Raw genomic sequence first — 6,631 nt, 5'->3', positions numbered from 1 at the left:
AGAGGAAAGAGAGAGAGAGAGAGGAAAAGAGAGAGAGAGGGGGGGGGGGGGTAGAGGGTTAGTCGTGTGTTGTGAGGTCAGAACCCGGATGAGTCCCTCATGAGTGACCTCATTGCCCCTACCATAATGGACACATTACAGCAGAAATTAACCTGCTCCCAGCACTGTGTCTGTGTGTGTGTGTGTGTGTGTGTTAGAGTGTGAATGCATGTGAATGTTTCCATTTATTTGATTTGTGTGTGTGTGTGATAGTTAGAGAGTTGTGTGTGTGGGGGTTAGAGTGTGAATGCATGTGAATATTTCCATTTATTTGATTTGTGTGTGTGTGTGTGTGTGTGAGCCAGAGATAGGGTGTGAAAGAGCAGAATGGTTAAGTATTCTATGTGTGTGTTAGGGTTAGAATGTACATGAATGCAAATCGTTCCATTTATTCAATGTGTGTGAGTGGGTGAGTGTTTGGGGTGTTTGTGTGTGAGTGTGTGTGTGTGGGGGGGGGGGGGGGGGGGGGGGGGTCAAAGCCTGGACATGTGTGGATCTTTCCATTCATTTTATTTATCTGTGTGTGTGTAATCAAGTGTGTATAATGTTGCACTCTGATGGATCTTTCCATTTATCTCTCTGACATGCCTACTGCGTGTGTGTGTGTGTGTGTGTGTGTGTGTATGAGATAGAGACACACACAGTGAGAGTTCTTGTCTGCCTCACAACAGTCTCACACTCCCTAACCCCTTGTTGCCACGGTGACTGTATCAGTGTTAGTTGTGTTTTAGTTGGGTCGTTCAGCACAGCGGCGTGGAAAGCAGCAGAGTCATATACACACCCCCGCTATAGTGTGTGTGTGTGTGTGTGTGTGTGTGTGTGTGTGCAGCAGAGTCATATACACACCCCCGCTATAGTGTGTGTGTGTGTGTGTGTGTGTGTGTGTGTGTGTGTGTGTGCAGCAGAGTCATATACACCCCCCCGCTATAGTGTGTGTGTGTGTGTGCAGCAGAGTCATATACACACCCCCGCTATAGTGTGTGTGTGTGTGTGCAACAAAGCCATATACACACCCCCGCTATAGTGTGTGTGTGTGTGTGTGTGCAACAAAGCCATATACACCCCCCCGCTATAGTGTGTGTGTGTGGTGTGCAGCAGAGCCATATACACCCCACTCACCCACCCACACCGCGAGTGTATGTATGTGTGTGTGTCTCTTTGGACCCCTTGTTCTTCACGAGTGGGTGTGTGTGTGTGTGTGTGTGTGTGTCTCTTTGGACCCCTTGTTCTTCACGAGTGTGTGTATGTGTGTGTCTCTTTGGACCCCTTGTGTGTGTGTGTGTGTCTCTTTGGACTCCTTGTTCTTCACGAGTGTGTGTGTGTGTGTGTGTCTCTTTGGACCCCTTGTTCTTCACGAGTGTGTGTATGTGTGTGTCTCTTTGGACCCCGTGTGTGTGTGTGTCTCTTTGGACTCCTTGTTCTTCACGTTGTTGATGTGCTGCTCCTGCGTCCCCAAAGGTTCCTCCAAAGGTTCCTGTTAAAAGAGGAACTGTAGAGATATAGTGTAGGGACTGCCCAGGTAGAGGAGTTCCTGGGATACGGTCTGTTTAACCTCCCTGCACAGAGAGAGAGATGGAGGGAGAGAAACAGTTTATCTCTTTTTCTATCAGTATCCCTTCTCTCCCTCCCTCTCTCTATCCTCCCTTTATATCATCTCCCTCTCCCTCCCTCTCTCTCCCCCTCTCTCTCTCTCCCTCCCCCTCTCCATCCCCCCCCTCTCTCTCCCCCTCCTCCATCCCCCCCCTCCTCTCTCTCTCTCCCTCCCCCCTCTCCATCCCCCCCCTCTCTCCCTCCCTCTCTCTCCCCCTCTCTCCTCTCTCCCTCCCCCTCTCCATCCCCCCCCTCTCTCTCCCCCTCTCTCCCTCCCCCCTCTCCATCCCCCCCTCTCTCTCTCTCTCCCCTCCCCCCTCTCCATCCCCCCCCTCTCTCCCTCCCTCTCTCTCTCCCTCCTCCCTCTCTCCTCTCATATGCTATGCAGTATTTAGAAGGTGCTTTAGTTTCTTGTCAGATAAAAAAGCTTCTTTCTGCTGCCACCCCAGTATGAGGCATTGAGCTCCCACATGCATGCGCAGGCAGTCAAACACACACACACACACACACACACACACACACACACACACACACACACAGACACACACACACATACACACAGACAGACAGACACACACACACACAAACACTCACACACACACACAACTCTGTACTGGTGGGTAAGTTGGTGTGTTGCATCTTCCTCCATTTCTCTTTTCTCCCTCCATCTCTCTATCTCTCTTTTCTCTCTCCATCTCTCTATCTCTCTTTTCTCTCTCCATCTCTCTATCTCTCTTTTCTCCTTCCATCTCCATCTCTCTTTTCTCCCTCCATCTCTCTATCTCTCTTTTCTCTCTCCATCTCTCTATCTCTCTTTTCTCTCTCCATCTCTCTATCTCTCTTTTCTCCTTCCATCTCTCCATCTCTCTTTTCCTCCCTCCATCTCTCTATCTCTCTTTTCTCTCTCCATCTCTCTATCTCTCTTTCTCCCCTCCATCTCTCTATCTCTCTTTTCTCCCTCCATCTCTCTCTCTCTTTTCTCTCTCCATCTCTTCTCTTTCCTTAACATATATATATATATCTGTCCACACCTTCTCTTACTCTATCTCTCTCTCCTCTCCTCCATCTCTCTCTCTCTCTCTCTCTCTCTCTCTCTCTCTTTCTTCTCCCTCTATCTCTCCAGTGAGTCTCCACTCCAGTCTCCAGTGCAAATGGGTTGAGGATGCTGCGTGTTGTTGTGTTGTTGTGTGAGAGGTAGAGAGGGGTGTGCATGGGCCTCCTCCTCCTCATTAGGGATCTAGTGTCTACATATATGTGTGAGAGACTGAGATTGAGAGCATGTGTGTGTGTGTGTGAGAGAGAGTGAGATTGAGAGCGTGTGTGTGTGTGTGTGAGAGAGAGTGAGATTGAGAGCGTGTGTGTGTGTGTGAGAGAGAGTGAGATCAAGAGCGTGTGTGTGTGAGAGAGATTCCACATCTGATTCCAGATCTGTAATTCCTGTGGACAGAGGTCATGCAGAGAAAATGGGAAAGGAGATGTGTGGTGCATGTCTGTGGTGGTGTGTGTGTGCGTGTGTGTGTGTGTGTGTGTGCGTGTGTGTGTGTGCGTGTGTGCGTGTGTGCGTGTGTGCGTGCGTGCGTGCTGTGCGTGCGTGCGTGCGTGCGTGCGTGCGTGCGTGCGCGCGTGTGCGCGTGTGTGTGTGCACGCGCGCATGTGTGTGTGGAATTTAAAAGGAGATGTGGTGCATGTCTGTGGTGGGTGTGTGTGTGTGTGTGTGTGTGTGTGTGTGTGTGTGTTTGTGTGCACGCGCGCATGTGTGTGTGGAATTTAAAAGGAGATGTGGTGCATGTCTGTGGTGGTGTTGTATGTGTGTGGTAGGCAGGTGGCTGTGTTGTGTGTGTCACAAGTGCAATAGTGCATGCATGGGAGGCAGGTGGTATGCAAGCCAGTGTGTGTGTGTCAAAGTCAGCTTTATTGTCAATTTCTTCACATGTTCCAGACATACAAAGAGATCGAAATTACGTTTCTCACTATCCCACGGTGAAGACAAGACATATTTTACCAATTTAAGTCCACAGACAAACATAACATTCAAGTAAACAAAAAAGTAAGTAAATAAGAGGGCACATATAATAATGAAAAAAATAAGAGCAGCAAAATTTGGTTGAAATTGTGCATAGACAGTCAATAAAATACTAGTGCAAAGTCAGGCCAATAAAAGGCTTGTGTAGTTCTGTTTGACCTAAGTAAGAAAGAAAGTGACATAGTGGTGCAAGTTATGTAAGAGCAGCAGATGTGTTGTGTTTTCAGGACAACAACAACAAGTTGTAAAGTGTACAAGTGTGCAAGTGGAGTAGTGCACGCGGCCATTGTGGGTCCAATGTCCAGGATGTTATGTAGCTGAGGGTGGAGGGGGGAGAGGAGGGAGAGAGTTCAGCATCCTTACAGCTTGGTGTATGAAGCTGTTGGTGAGTCTGGTAGTGCGGGAGCGCAGGCTTCTGTACCTCTTCCCAGAGGGCAGTAGATCGAACAGATTGTGAGCGGGGTGACTTGCATCACTCACAATTTTGGTCGCCTTGCGGGTGAGGTGGGTGGTGTAAATGTCCTTCAGGGAGGGGAGTGAAGCACCAATAATCCTTCCAGCTGTGTTCACTATGCGCTGCAGGGCTTTCCTGTTGTATTCAGTGCAGCTTCCGCCCCACACAGCGATACAGCTGGAGAGGATGCTCTCAATGGTGCCTCGGTAGAATGTGGTCATGATGGCTGGTGGAGCACTTGCTCGCCTGAGTTTCCGCAGGAAGTACAGGCGGCGCTGAGCTCTCTTCGCCAGTGATGCAGTGTTGGTGGTCCAGGAGAGGTCTTCGCTGATGTGCACCCCCAGGAATTTGGTGCTGCTCGCTCTCTCCACCACAGCACCGTCGATGGTCAGTGGCAGGTGTTGGGTGTGACCTCTCCGGAAGTCAACAACAATCTCTTTGGTCTTGCTGACGTTCAGCAGGAGGTTGTTGTCCCTGCACCACGTGGTCAGATGGTCGACCTCCAACCTGTATTGGGTCTCGTCGCCCTTGGTGATGAGACCCACCAGAGTTGTGTCGTCAGCAAATTTCACTATGTGATTGTTGCTGTAGGTTGCAGTGCAGTCATGCGTCAGCAGGGTGAAGAGCAGCGGACTGAGCACGCAGCCTTGGGGGGCCCCTGTGCTCAGTGTGATGCTGCTTGAGGTATTGTTGCCAACACGTACTACTTGAGGCCTCTGACAGAGGAAGTCCAGTAGCCAGTTGCAGAGGTAGGTACTGAGTCCCAGTTTGTCAAGTTTGCTGATGAGTTGTTGTGGTATTATGGTGTTGAATGCAGAACTGAAGTCTATAAACAGCAATCTCACATATGAGTCTCTTTTTTCCAGGTGGGTGAGGGCTGGGTGGAGGGCAGAGCAGATCAGATTGCATCCTCTGTAGACCGCTTGGCTCGGTATGCAAACTGGAAGGGGTCCAGGGTGGGGGGGAGAATGGATTTGATATGTGACATGACAAGCCGCTCAAAGCACTTCATGATGATGGGTGTCAGTGCCACAGGGCGGTAGTCATTGAAGCAGGATGGAGCAGTTTTCTTCGGCACAGGTATGATGGTGGCAGCTTTGAAACATGATGGGACGATGGCTTGCTTCAGGGAAGTGTTAAAGATGTCTGTGAAGACATCCTTAAGCTGTAAGCTGTGTGTGTGTCACAAGTGATTCCATTAGTCCATGTGTGAGAGCTAAGCAAGCGAGAACAGTGTGATGAGAACACAGCCACTAATTGACTGGCAGAAGAAGAGAGGAGTGGCACGCAGTCCGTACGCAATCCGCACGCAGTCCGCTCTGTGTGTGTGTGTGTGTGTGTCCTGCCCCTGGCCCACATTTGTTATCATCAAAGTCCAGGTGTGTGAGTTTGTTAGTATGTGTGCAAGATGTGTCAGTTACAGAACATTTATGAGACATCCTTTTTTTGTGAAGGACAAGTTTGTGTGTGTGCGTGCGCAGATGAATGGTATGTGTGCGAGCGTACGCGTCATGGAGTGTGTGCGTGTAATGGAGTGTGTGTGTGTGTGTGTGTGTGTGCGTGTGTGTGTGCGTGCGTGATGGAGTGTATGTGCGTGCGCGTAATGGAGTGTGTGTGTGTGTGTGTGTGTGTCCTGCCCCTGGCCCACATTTGTTATCATCAAAGTCCAGGTGTGTGAGTTTGTTAGTATGTGTGCAAGGTGTGTCAGTTACAGAACATTTATGAGACATCCTTTTTTTGTGAAGGACAAGTTTGTGTGTGTGCGTGCGCGTGATGAATTTTGTTTGTGTGTGTGTGTGTGTGTGTGTGTGTGTGTGTGTGCGTGTGTGTGCGTGTGTGCGAGCGTACGCACGCGTCATGGAGTGTGTGCGTGTGTAATGGAGTGTGTGTGTGTGTGTGTGTGTGTGTGTGTGTGTGTGCGTGCGTGATGGAGTGTATGTGCGTGCGCGTAATGAAGTGTGTGTCTGTGTCTGTGTCTGTGTCTGTGTCTGTGTCTGTGTGTGTGTGTGTGTGTGTGTGTGTGTGCGCGCGCGTGCGTGCGTGCGGGATTGTGTGTGTTTGTATGTGCGTGCGTGTAATGGAGTGTGTGTGCATGCTGGAGTGTGTGCAGTGTTCATGATGGAGGTGTGTGCAGTGTGTGGTAGAGTTGTCAGTCCCCACTCAGAACTGTAGTATATTTGAGAGTGCTACTGATACTGTATACAGTATGATAATACTATGATATGAATATTATATTTGAGAGTGCTACTGACGCCGTATACAGTATGATAATACTATGAATATTATATTTGAGAGTGCTAATGACGCTGTATACAGTATGATGATAAGATAGATAGATAGATAGATAGATAGATAGATAGATAGATAGATAGATACTTTATTGATCCCCAGGGGAAATTCAAGGAATATGAATAGTATTTTGAGAGTGCTACTGATGCCTTTGGCCGTAGCAACCATCCATTTAGAACTAGTAACGGCAGTTTGTCCAGCAAGTTGAGAAATTAGCCGATATGTGTTGGTAAGAA

Source organism: Alosa sapidissima, chromosome 5 (genome assembly GCF_018492685.1).
Source record: "Alosa sapidissima isolate fAloSap1 chromosome 5, fAloSap1.pri, whole genome shotgun sequence".
NCBI lineage: Eukaryota > Metazoa > Chordata > Actinopteri > Clupeiformes > Clupeidae > Alosa > Alosa sapidissima.
The sequence above is the reverse complement of the archived record's forward strand: the minus strand, read 5'-3'. Positions refer to the sequence as shown.